This window comes from Gorilla gorilla, chromosome 11 (genome assembly GCF_029281585.2).
Source record: "Gorilla gorilla gorilla isolate KB3781 chromosome 11, NHGRI_mGorGor1-v2.1_pri, whole genome shotgun sequence".
Classification (NCBI taxonomy): Eukaryota; Metazoa; Chordata; class Mammalia; order Primates; family Hominidae; genus Gorilla; species Gorilla gorilla.
The window spans coordinates 61,375,601-61,389,796 of NC_073235.2; the positions used below are offsets into that span (position 1 = coordinate 61,375,601).

General features: G+C 45.6%; 1 pseudogene; it reads left to right on the top strand.

The window, feature by feature from the left end:
- The first annotated feature begins 318 nt into the window (after positions 1-318).
- LOC101131068 (olfactory receptor 7E24-like) lies at positions 319-1,389 on the top strand (annotated as a pseudogene).
- The last annotated feature ends 12,807 nt before the right edge of the window (positions 1,390-14,196 follow it).

Sequence of the window (14,196 nt, forward strand, 5' to 3'; positions counted from 1 at the left end):
TTTCTTAAAGAGAGAAGAGCATCTTCATTGCATTTTATTTTTTCTGAAAAGAGTAGGCCGTATTTTACTGAGATCACGGATTTGTTATATATGACGTTTTGGTCTTCCAACATTCTTCAGTGGATTTTCTCTAAAGTAGTATGTACAGAAGGAGTTGAATAGCAAAAAAGTAAATCATGTAATAATTCTGAGATTTTTGGGTTTGTCACAACTGAGAAATATTGCTGATGGTGTATGGTCCTCAAGTGTGAAAATGTTCCTTGTGAATTGCTTGCATCCAAAATATACACACAGCATTAAGGGCTGGTTTTTATCTTTTATTTTTCCAATCCTCTTTCCTTCTCAAGGTGTCCAAGACACACAGAGCCACGGAATCTCACAGGTGTCTGAGAATTCCTCCTCCCGGGACTCTCAGAGGATCCAGAACTGCAGCCGGTCCTCGCTTTGTTGTCCCTGTCCCTGTCCATGTCCATGTATCTGGTCACGGTGCTGAGGAACCTGCTCAGCATCCTGGCTGTCAGCTCTGACTCCCACCTCCACACCCCCATGTACTTCTTCCTCTCCAACCTGTGTTGGGCTGACATCGGTTTCACCTCGTGCATGGTTCCCAAGATGATCGTGGACATGCAGTCGCATAGCAGAGTCATCTCTCATGTGGGCTGCCTGACACCGATGTCTTTCTTGGTCCTTTTTGCATGTATGGAAGACATGCTCCTGACTGTGATGGCCTATGACTGCTTTGTAGCCATCTGTCTCCCTCTGCACTACCCAGTCATCGTGAATCCTCGCCTCTGTGTCTTCTTAGTTTTGGTGTCCTTTTTCCTTAGCCTGTTGGATTCCCAGCTGCACAGTTAGATTGTGTTACAATTCACTTTCTTCAATAATGTGGAAATCTCTAATTTTGTCTGTGAGCCATCTCAACTTCTCAACCTTGACTGTTCTGACACCGTCATCAATAGCATATTTATATATTTCGATAGTACTATGTTTGGTTTTCTTCCCATTTCAGGGATCCTTTTGTCTTACTATAAAATTGTCCCCTCCATTCTAAGGATGTCATCGTCAGATGGGAAGTATAAAGCCTTCGCCACCTGTGGCTCTCACCTAGCAGTTGTTTGCTGATTTAATGGAACAGGCATTGGCATGTACCTGACTTCAGCTGTGTCACCACCCCCCAGGAATGGTGTGGCGGCGTCAGTGATGTACGCTGTGGTCACCCCCATGCTGAACCCTTTCATCTACAGCCTGAGAAACAGGAACATTCAAAGTGCCCTGCGGAGGCTGCGCAGCAGAACAGTGGAATCTCATGATCTGTTCCATCCTTTTTCTTGTGTGGGTGAGAAAGGGCAACCACATTAAATCCCTACATCTGCAAATCCTGCCCCTTAGTCACATTCTTTTTGTGGCTTGATGGCTTTTATTCCTTTCCGCATTTCCTTTGTGAATATTGCTTTCTTCGTTATGCCTTTAACTGGAATGGGTGAGTATTCTGGGATCCTCTGTTTAGCAGGAACCTCATGACAGAATCCTCTATACCTAGGTGGCCTCCTTTAGTTTCTGAGCAATAACCCTGTCATCCAGATGGAATCACAACCATCTTTTTATATACGTGAAGTCCTCACTCCATTTTGGAATTCCCTGAAAATTGACTTTATGGAAACAATGTACAGCAGGTCCTCCAACACCATTGGTGTTTTCAAAGTTGTGTAGTTATCATGTTGGTGAGGAATAAGTGGTTTCGCTATATCTAATTTTGCTTAAAGGTGAAGTTTCCAAGAGACTTTCAAAGACGTTAAGTGAGGACATACTGTAACTCAAATTCATATCCTCTTCCAGAGTTCATGTGGAATTTCTTTATAAACTGCTTCTAGAGAATCAATTTAGGCAGGTTATGTGTAGAGATCCAAGTCACCAGTCCTCAATCTTGGCTTTGAGTCAAATCACCTGGGGAGCTTACAAATGATGAGGCCTGGGTCTCAATACCTGAGATTCTGATTTCCTTGCACCTGTGTGAGTATGTGGATTTTTTTTTTTTTTTTTAAAGCACCAGAGGTGGTTGCAATGACGAAGTTTTTAGAGGCATCAAGCTCCAATGAGTAAGAACAGAAGTTAATTGTAATATGATTTCTTCAAATATTATCTTCAAATGCATTGTCCATCAACACCATACCAATGTTTATTATGCAGTTGTTTCTTATCATTTAGCATTTTCTATTTTTTTCTTTTTCTTTCTTTTTTTTTTTTTTTTCTTTTTAAGGCAGAGTTTCGCTCTTGTTGCCCAGGCTGGAGTGCAATGGCATGATTTCGGCTCACTGCAATCTCTGCCTCCCATATTCAAGCGATTCTCCTGTCTCAGCCTTCCAAGTAGCTGGGATTACAGGCATGCGCTACCATGCCCGGCTGATTTTTTTTTCTTTTTTTTTCTTTTTTTTGGTATTTTTAGTACAGAGAGTGGTTCTCCATATTGGTCAGGCTGGTCTTGAACTCCCGACCTCAGGTGATCCACCCGCTTCCGCCTCCCAAAGTTCTGGGATTACAGGCGGGAGCGACCGCACCCAGCCACCACTTAGCATTTACATTTTACATTTGTTGAAATTATAGATTTATACACACTTTGATTGCTGCTTTGTTATACACTTGCATATACATAAGATGGGAAATAGAAAAGAATAAAATGGGCACCGTATCCCTGAAGTTTCACAGTCCGAGACATGTTAAAAATATTTGCTTTTTAGAAATTTGTTTCCATTGAGAAACTGTGGTATACACACACAATGAAGTATTATTCAGCCTAAAAAGGAATAAACAAAATCCTCTCCACTGCAGACAAAATGGATGAGATTGCAGGTCTGTATATTAAGTGAAATAAGCCAGGCACAGAATGACAAATATTTCATGTACTCACTTCTATGTAGGAACAAAAAAGAAAATCTTGGCCAGGTGTGGTGGCTCAGGCCTGTAATCCCAGCACTGTGGGAGGCCGAGTCGCACGGGTCACTTGAGGCCAGGAGTTCGAGACCCGCCTGGCCAACATGGTGAAACCCCCGTCTCTACTGAAAACACAAACAATTAGCCAGGCGTGGTGACACGTGCCTGTAGTCTCAGCTACTCGGAGGGCTGAGGCCCAAGAAGCGCTTGAACTCGGGAAGCGGAGGTTGCAATGAGCAACCTTTAAGATTACGAAGATTATTAAAGGGTGTACAGGACCTGTGAATTACGAGTAACATTTCCATAGCATATTGCACGTAACATCACTGTGTGTACACGCCGTGTGACATTAGGGGTAACATCCCACAAAATTATAACGAATAATTTCACAAGGTGTGCACCCTCTGTGACATTAAAAGTAACATTTCCCTAGAATATGACAACAAGATCACAGAGTATACACCCTCTGTGATATGAGGAGTGGCATCTTATGAGGATAATACGAGTAATTTGACAAGGTGTACAAACTCTGTGATATAAGGAGTGACATCCCTCTAGGATATTAAGAATAATATCAAACGGAACATACCTCGTGTGACAATAAAAGCAACCTCCCCTTAGGAGAATAAGAATAACACCAGACGGCGTACACACATTGTGACATTATTATTAAGGTAAAGCTAGGATATTGGGAATAACATCACAGTGTACAGAGTCCTGTGACATCAGGTTTAACTTTCCCCTACAAAATTAGGAATAATATTGAAGGGTGTATACCCTCTGCGACTTTAGCAGCTGCATCTTGCTACAATATGGAAGATAATGTCCCAGGGTGTGAACCAAGGGTGGCAGTAGGGAAAAGATCCTAGGACAAATCGGGGAGTAATATCACCCCCCTCTCCCCCCTGGATATGACGATCCACATCGCAGGGGGGCGGGCGCCCTCCACGATGCGTCGAGTAATATCACGCCCCCCTCCCCCCCGGATATTACTATCCAGGGTGGTCACGTAGCCTGTTCACGTTATTCTCAGTAATATCTTCTCCACCTCTGGAAATTACCAACTATATCACAGACGGGTGTACATCCTCTGCACTATTTGCAGTAATAGCATCCTCTTCCCTCTGGATATTAAGAACAATATCACAGGAGTGTTTCTACCCCTAGTGGCATTGGGTGTAGTATCATCCTCTCCCACGTTGAAATTAGGAACAATATCACTGGCGGCGTGTCCACCCCATGCGATGTTGAAAGTAATATCCTCTTGTCTCATGGATCATGGGAACAATATCAGTGGCGTGGTGTACACTTTCTGCGGTATTGGTAGTAAGATCATCCTCTCCACCTTGGAATATTAAGGACAGTATCACAGGCCGATGTACACACCCGGCCGTATTAAGAGGAATATTATCCTCTCCCGCCCTGCATATTAGGAACAATATCACAGAGTGGGTGTAAACCTCCTGCGATATGGGGAGTAATATCATCTTCTCTTCTTCTGGATAGTATCAACAATATCACACGGTTTGTACAATTTCCGTGATATTGGGAATAATAACCTCTCTGCCTTTGAATATTAAGAACAACATCACAGACTGGATGTACACCCCCTGCGATATTGGGAGTCATATCAGCCTCTCCTCTCCATGGATATTAGGAAGAATATCCCAGGATGGGTGTACACCTTCTGCTGTATGGGGAGTCATATCGTCCTCTCCGTTCCTGGCTATTAGGAACAATATCACAGGGTGGGTGTACACAGCCTGCGATATTGGGAGTAATATCACCCTCTCCCCCTCTGGATATTAGGAACAATATCACAGAAGGGGTGTACACTTCCTGCGATACTGGGAGTAATAGCATTCTCTTCTTCCATGAATATTAGGAGCAAAATCACCGGGTGCATGCACACCCAGTGCTATATTGGGAGTAACGTCATACTCCACCCATGGATGTTATATTCGGATCAATATCACCGAGTGGGTGTACACCTACTGCGATATTGAACGTAATATCATGCTCTCTCACTCCCTGGTCATTAGGAACAATATCACACGTGGGTGTACACCCACTGAGATATTAGGCGTAATATTAGTATTATTACTCATTTATTAGTAACATAACTATGAATTACCAATATTAATATTAAGAAATAATTGCTAATAAAGTTTTCAGATTATTAATATTAGTATTAATTATTAGGAGCTACTATTACTGTTTTCTAATGAATAAGATCAGTATCAGTTATTAATTTTGGGCATTATCATTAATATTAATCATTTATTGTTATCTTTAGTATAACTATTTAATATTATCATTATCGGTATTGATTTTAAAAATTATATTATCAGTTTTTAATATTGATAATTATTAGTATCAATTAATAATTGATATTATCAATGCGATACGTAATATTGCGACATTCCTCACAATATCGCAGAAAATATACACCCCCCTGTGATGTTGTTCCTGACAGCCAGGGGCAGACGATGAGATTACTCCAAATATCAAACTGAGTGTACATCCCTTCTGTGATGTTGTTGCTAATATCCAGGCGGGGAGAGGACACCTGCGCATCAGCGGGGGGTGCCCATGCCCCTGCGATGTAGCTCCTAATATCCATGGGGAAGGGGGGTAGATATTACTCCCCGCATCACTGTGGATGTCCACCCCCCTGCGATGTGGCTCGTAATATCAGGGGTGGGGGGGTGATATTTCTCCCCGCATTGCGGGGGTCGCCTGCCCCCCTGCGATGTGTATCGTAATATCCAGTGAAGGAGAGGGGGATGATATTACTACCTGCATGGTGGCGGAGTCTATCTGAGGTCGGGATACTATACACCCCCTGGGATATTGGGAGTACAACCCCTGTGATATTGGGAGTAGTATCATACTCTTCTCCCCCTGAATATTAGGGACAGTATCATGGAGGGGGTGTTCACCCCCTGCCATATTGTGAGTCATGTCATTTTCTCTACCCCTGGACATTAGAAACAATATCACAGGGGTGGTGTACAACCCTGCAAAATTGGAAGATATATCTTCCTCTCCACTTTTAGATACTAGGGACAACATCACAGGGGAGGTCTACATCTTCTGGATAATTGGGATTGATACTGTCCTCTCCCCACCTGGATATTAGCAACAACATCACAGAAGGGATGTACACCCAGTTCGATACTGGGAAAAATATCACAAGGGCGTGTATTGCCCCTTCCATATTGGGAGTCTTATCATACTTGCCTTCCATATATTAAGAACAATATCAAAGGGGGGTGGACACTTTGACCATATAGGGAGTAACGTCATTCTCTCTACCCCTGGATATTAGTAGCAATATCACAGGAAGATGTACGTTTCTTGTGATATTGAGAGTCGTATTATTGTCTTCCCCAGTGGATATCAAAAACAATACCACAAGGGGTGTCAAACCACCTGCCAAATTTCAGGGAATTTTGTCCTCTCCTCCCTGCCCCGGATATTAGAGACAATAACACAGGGATGAAGTACACCCACTGCTTTACTGGGAGAAGTATCATCCTCTCCTCCCTTGGATATTAGGAACAATATCACAGGGGAGGTGTACTGCCTCTGCGATATTGGGAGTACAATTATACTCTCTTACCCTGGATATTAGAAAGGGTATCAGAGGGGGAGGGTGTACATTCCCTGCGATATTCAATGTAATCTTATACTCTCCCTCCCAGGGTTTTAAGAACAATATTACAGGAGTGGTGTACACCCTCTGCGATATTGAGAGTCATATCATCCTCTTTCACTCTGGATATTAAGAATAATATCACAGGGTTGTGTACACCCCCTGCGATATTGGGAGTAATATCATCCTCTCTCCCTGTGGATATTAGGAAGAGTATCACAGGGCTGTGTAAACCCCCTGGGGTACTGGGAGTAATATCATCCTCTCTCCCTCTGGATAGTAGGAAGAGTTTCACAGGGGTGTGTACACCCCCTGCGATATTGGGAGTAATATCATCCTGTCGCCCTGAGGACAGAAGCCATTTCTCTACTGTCTTCTGTCTCTGAAGAGGAGGAGGAAGTAAAAGTTGAAAAACAACAGGAATGAAGTCAGTGGCAAGACCAGCCGGTGGCACTAAGGAGCCCGCCTGAGGTGAAAAGATTATCCACCCCCTCCCCCACTCTAAGCACATGTGCTTTCAATCCATCACAACCCTTTCACGTGGAACCCCTTAGAGTTGTAAGCCCTTAAACAGGCCAGGAACTCTGTCTTCCTTCAGGGAGCTCGACTCTTAAGATGCAAGTGTGCCGACGCTCCCAGCCAAATAAAAAAACCTCTTCCTTCTTTATTCCGCTGAGGGGTTTTGTCCATGGCTAGTCCTGCTCCATTTCTTGGTTCCCTGACCGGGAATCGAACGCGGGCAGCGGTGGTGAGAGTGCCAAATCCTAAGCACTAGACCACCAGGGGAACTTAGAATCTTGTGGGAAATAGATTGCCCACCATTAGAAGTGGGTTGGCCATCAGAAGGAAGCCTGGACAGGTCCCTTGTTTCCAAGGTGTCGCACAAGGTAACTGGTAAAGGATACCTAGACCAGTTCCCATACATAGACACTTGGTGACAGCTGGTGCTAGACCCCCCACAGTGGCTAAGAGGGCAGGCAGCAGCAATACTAGTAGCAAAGGGACAGATAGCTAAGGAAGGATCCCTCTCCACCCACCCAGGGAAATCAACTCCTGAAGTTCTGTTTGACCCAATGTCAGAAGATCCATTGCAGGAGATGGCACCAGAGATCCCAGTGGTGCCCCCCCTTACCAGGGAAAGAGGCTCCCCACTCTTGAGCCCACAGTGCTTGCACCTCCGCAAGACAAGCATATCCCTAGGCTACCCAGAGTAGACAAGAGAGGAGGTGAAGATTCAGGAGAAACCCCTCCCTTGGCAGCTCATTTATGACTCAAAACAGGGATACAAATGCCCCTGAGAGAGCAGCGGTATACTGGGATAGATGAGGATGGTCACGTGGTGGAGAGGCATGTTTTTAGGTACCAGCCCTTCACCTCTGCCGACCTTCTTGACTGGAAAAACAATACCCCATCCTATACCGAAAAGCCACAAGCTCTAATTGACTTGCTCTAAACTGTTATCCAGACCCACAACCCCACCTGGGCTGATTGCCACCAGTTGCTTATGTTCCTCTTTAACAGAGATGAAAGGCAGAGCATGCTCCAAGCGGCAACTAAGTGGCTAGAGGAACATGCACCAGCTGATTATCAAAACCCCCAAGAGTATGGAAGGACCCAGTTACCAGGAACCGACCGGCAGTGGGACCCACATGAAAGAGAGGATATACAAAGGCTACACGGAGACAGGGAAGCTCTCTTGGAAGGATTAAAGAGGGGAGCTCAGAAGGCTACAAACATTAACAAGGTCTCTGAGGTCATTCAGGGAAAAGAAGAAAGTCCAGCACAATTCTACGAGAGACTGTGTGAGGTCTATGGTATGTATACTCCCTTTGATCCCGATAGCCCTGAAATCAGCACATGATTAACATGGCTTTAGTCTGCCAAAGTGCAGAAGACATGAGAAGAAAACTGCAGAAACAGGCTGGGCTTGCAGGGATGAATACATCACAATTATTAGAAACAGCTAGCCAGGTGTTTGTAAACAGGGATGCAGTAGGCCATAGGGAAAACGGCAAAGGGAATGAACGTCAGGCCCAGTGAAACGCTGACCTGTTTGTTAGCTGCAGCAATCAGAGGGGCCCCCCCAAAGAGGCAAGGGAAGGGGGGCCCTGGGAAAGAAACTCAGCTTGACTGTCAGAGTTTGCAGCATAACCAGTGTGCTTATTGTAAAGAAATAGAACAGTGGAAGAACAAATGCCCTCAGCTCAAAAGAAAACAAGGTGACTCCAAGCAGGAGGCCCCAGACAAGGAAGAAGGGGCCCTAATCAACCTGGCAGAAGGGTTATTGGGCTCAAGCATCCCCAAAGAGCCTCTGGTCAGAATGACAGTTGGGGGAAGAGACATTGATTTTCTTGTAGATAGCGGTGCTGAACATTCGCTAGTAACTGCCCGGTCGCCCCCTTATCCAAAAAGACTTGACATCATCAGAGCCACGGGGGTTTCAGCAAAGCAAGCTTCCTGCTTGCCTCGGACTTGTACTGTAGGAGGACATAAAGTCATTCATCAGTTTTGGTACATGCCTGACTGTCCCTTGCCCTTGTTGGGAAGGGACTTGCTTAGCAAGCTGAGAGCCACTATCTCTTTGACAGAGCACGGCTCTTTCCTACTAAAGTTACCCAGAACGGGAGTCATTATGACCCTTACGGTCCCCCAAGAGAAGGAATGGAGACTTTTCTTAACTGAGCCGGGCCAAGAGAGAAGACCAGCTCTGAGTAAGCGGTGGCCAAGAGTATGGGCAGAAGACAACCCTCTGGGATTGGCAGTCAACCAAGCCCCTGTACTCATAGAAGTTAAGCCTGGGGCCCAGCTGGTTAGGCAAAAACAGGACCCGGTCCCCAGAGAAGCTCTTCAAGGTATCCAGGTCCATCTCAAGCACCTAAGAACTTTTGGAATTATTGTTCCTTGTCAGTCTCCATGGAACACTCCCCTCCTGCCTGTTCCCAAGCCACAGACCAAGGACTACTGGCTGGTACAGGATTTGTGCTTGCTTAATCAAGCTACACTGACTTTACATCCAACAGTACCTAACCAGTCCACATTGTTGGGGTTGCTGCCAGCTGAGGACAGCTTGGACCTGAAAGACGCTTTCTTTCCTATCAGATTAGCCCCTGAGAGGCAGAAGCTGTTTGCCTTTCAGTGGGAAGATCCAGAGTTAGGTGTCTCTACTCAGCACACTTGGACCGGGCTTCCCCAAGGGTTCAAGAACTCCCCCACCATCTTCGGGGAGGCGTTGGCTCAAGACCTCCAGAAGTTTCCCACCAGAGACCTAGGCTGCGTGTTGCTCCAGTAGGTTGATGATCTTTTGCTGGGACACCCCACGGCAGTCGGGTGCGCCAAGGGAACAGATGCCCTACACCAGCACCTGGAGGTCTGCGGGTATAAGGTGTCCAAGAAAAAAAGCTCAGATCTGCCGACAGCAGGTACGTTACTTGGGATTTACTATCCAACAGGGGGAACACAGCCTGGGATCAGAAAGAAAGCAGGTCATTTGCAATCTAGCAGAGCCTAAGAGCAGAAGGCAGGTGAGAGAATTCTTAGGAGCTGTGGGGTTTTGTAGACTGTGGATCCCAAACTTTGCAGTATTAGCTAAGACTTTGTAAGAGGTCACAAAGGGGGTGGGGACTGGGAATCTTTAGAATGGGAATCCCAACAACAGCAAGCCTTTCCTGAGTTAAACGAAAAACTTCTGGCAGCCCCAGCCCTGGGGCTACCCAATCTGACAAAGCCTTTTACATTGTATGTGTCAGAGAGAGAAAAGATGGCAGGTGGACTTTTAACCCAAACTGTGGGGCCCTGGCCAAGGCCGGTGGCCTAGCGCTCTAAACAACTAGACGGGGTTTCTAAAGGATGGCCCCCCTGTTTGAAGGCCTTGGCAGAAACTGCCCTGCTAGGACAAGAAGCAAATAAGCTGACTCTTGGGCAAAACCTGAACATAAAGGCCTCCCATGCTGTGGTGACTTTAATGAATACTAAAGGACGTCATTGGCTAATGAATACTAGACTTACCAAGTACCAAAGTTTGCTCTGTGAAAATCCCCATATAACCATTGAAGTTTGTAACACCCTAAACCCCGCCACCTTGGTCCCGGTATCACAGAGCCCTGTTGAGCATGATTGTGTAGAAGTGTTGGACTCAATTGACTCTAGCAGACCTGACCTCTGCGACCAGCCTTGGGCATCAGTAGACTGGAAACTATCCGTGGATGGGAGCAGCTTCTTCAACCCACAAGGAGAGAGATGCGCAGGGTATTCACTGGTAACCCTGAAGCCAGATGGTTGCCCCAGGGCACTTCAGCCCAGAAAGCTGAACTCATTGCTTTCATTCGGGCCTTAGAACTCAGTGAAGGTAAGACTGTAAACATTTACACTGATTCTCGGTTTGCCTTTTTAACCCTTCAAGTGCATGGAGCATGATAGAAAGAAAAGGGCCTATTGAACTCTGGGGGAAAAGACAGAAAATATCAACAAGAAATCTTGCAATTATTAGAAGCAGTATGGAAACCCCACAAGGTGGCAGTTATGCATTGCAGAGGACACCAGCGAGCTTCCACCTTGCTGCGTTTGGGGAATTCCCGCACTGACTCAGAGGCTCAAAAAGCAGCATCTGCCCCTTTCCAGGCATCAGTCACAGCTCCTCTGCTCCCTCAAGCACCTGATCTTGGACCTACTTCTTCTAAAGAAGAAAAGGACTTTCTCCAGGTAGAGGGAAAGACAAGTGATGGAGGAAGGATGGATTTGGTTACCAGATGGGAGAGTAGCTGTGCCACAGCTGCGAGGAGCTGCAGTTGTACTGGCTGTGCATGAAATCACCCATCAATGTCAGGAGTCACTGGAAAAATTGTTAGGCCGGTATTTCTACATCTTGCATTTGTCAGCCCTCGCCAAAACGGTGACACAGCGGTGTGTTACCTGCCGACAGCATAATGCGAGGCAAGGTCCAGCCATTCCACCCGGCATACAAGCTTATGGAGCAGCCCCCTTTGAAGATCTCCAGGTAGACTTCACAGAGATGACAAAGTGTGGAGGTAACAAGTATTTACTAGTTCTTGCACATACCTACTCTGGGTGGGTGGAGGCCTATCCAACATGAACTGAGAAAGCTCGTGAAGTAACCCCTGTGCTTCTTTGAGATCTGACTCCGAGATTTCGACTGGCCTTACGAATTGGCTCAGATAACGGGTCTGCATTTTTGGCTGCCTTGGTACAGAAGACGGCAAAGGTATTGGGGATCACACGGAAACTGCATGCCACCTCCCGGCCTCAGAGTTCCGGAAAGGTGGAGCGGATGAATCAGACTATCAAAAAGAGTATTATTGTCTTCCCTGCTGGATATTAACAACAACACCACAAGGGGCGTCAAACCATCTGTTAAATTTGAGGGAATGTTATCCTCTCCCCCTGTCCCCCGGCCCCGGATATTAGAGACAATAACACAGGGGTAATGTATACCCACTGCTTTATTGGGAGTAATATCATCCTCTCCTTTCTTGGATGTTAGGAACAATATCACACTGTGCATGTATGCCTGTCACGAAATTCAATGGAATGTCATCCTGTGCCTCCCTGGATATGATGAACAATATCACAGGGGAAGTACAACTTCTGAGATATTGGGAGTGATGTCATCCTCTCCCCTCCGGGAGTTAGGGACAATATCACAGGGGTAGTGCACACCCTCTGGAATGTTGGGACTAATATCAAACTCCCGCCCCCTGGATATTAAAAACCATATCACAAGGGGTGTGTACACACACTTCGATATTGGTATTAATACCATCCTCTCCCTCTTTGGATATTCGGTGCCATATTTCAGGTGGGGTATACACCACCTGCAATATTGGAAGTAATATGATTTTCTCCCCCCCTTGATATCAGAAACAATATCACAGGGGGTGTAAACAACCCCTGCAATATTTGGAGTAATATCATCGTCTCCCCTCGTGAATATTAACAATATCGCAGGGGGGTGGTATACACCCCCTTTGATATTTGATATCATCCTCTTCCCCCTTGGATATTAGGAACAATATCAGGGGATGTACAGACCCTGCGACATTTGCTGTCATATAATTGTCTCTCCCTTAGATATTAGGAAAAAATGTCACTGGGGATGTGAACAGCCCTGCGATATTGGGAGTAGTATCATCCTCTCCCCCCTTGCATATTAGAAACAATATCACAGGTGAGGTGTACTGCCTCTGCGATATTGGGAGTACAATTATCCTCTCTTCCCCTGGATATTAGGAAGGGTATCAGAGGGGGAGGGTGTACATTCCCTGCGATATTCAATGTCACCTTATCCTCTCCCTCCCAGGGTGTTCAGAACAATAGGACAGGAGAGGTGTACATACCCTGCGAAATTGAGAGTCATATCATCCTCTTTCGCTCTGGATATTAGGAACAATGTCACAGGGTTGTGTACACCCCCTGCGATATTAGGAGTAATATCATCCTCTCTCCCTGTGGATATTAGGAAGAGTATCACAGGGCTGTGTAACCCCCCTGCGGTACTGGGAGTAATATCATCCTCTCTCCCTCTGGGTATTAGGAAGATTTTAACAGGGTGTGTACACCCCCTGCGATATTGGGAGTGATATCATCCTCTCCACCCAGGAAATGACTAACAAGGTCACAGGGGGTGTACTCCCCCTGCGATATTGGGAGTAATGTCATCCTCCCCAAACCTGGATGTTAGCAACAAGATCACAGAGGGGGTGTACACACCCTGTGACATTGGAAGTAATATGATCCTCTCCCCACCTGGATATTGGGAAAAATATCACAGTGCGGGTATACATTTCTTACGCTGTTGGGAGTAATATTCTTTTCCTTTCTGGATATTAGGAAGAACATCACAGGGTTGCTGTACAATTACTTCAATATTAGGAGTAATATCATCCTCTCCCCATTGGAACATTAGGAACAATATCCCAGGGGAGTGTCCACCCTCTGTGATATTGGGAGTTATATCATCTTCTATTTCCCTGGATATTGGGCACAATATCACAAAAGGTGTACAACCCCTGCGATATTGGGAGTAATATCATACTCTCCTTCCCTGGATATTAGAAAACAGTATCATCAGGGCTGAACCCCCCCTGCGATAATGGGAGTAATATTTTCTCTTTCACAGGCCATTAGGAACAATATCACAGCGGGTGTTTACACACTCTGCGATATTGGAGGTAACATCATCCTCTGACAAACAGAATATTACCAACAATATCAAACAGGGGTGGTGTACACCCCCTGTGATATTGGGAGTAATATCATTCCACCTCCGGAGAGGTTTAAAAAGATAACCTCAGGCTAAAACAACTGACTGATTCAAATGTTGATGCGCCCATCCCTGAGCTGGGTGCAAATTATTTAACTTCCTTTGGCCTTCATTTTGTTATCTGTAAAAAGGGAAGATTAATATCCAACTTTTAATTTTATGTGAGATTAAATGAAACAATGCTGGTAAAGCACTTAATGTTTTAAGTGGCTGGTACTCAAAACAATGTTAGTTCTTTCAACAAAAAACACCATGAAGAGCCAGGCACGGTGGCTCACGCCTGTAATCACGGCACTTTGGGAGGCCGAGGCAGATCACCGGAGGTCAGGAGTTC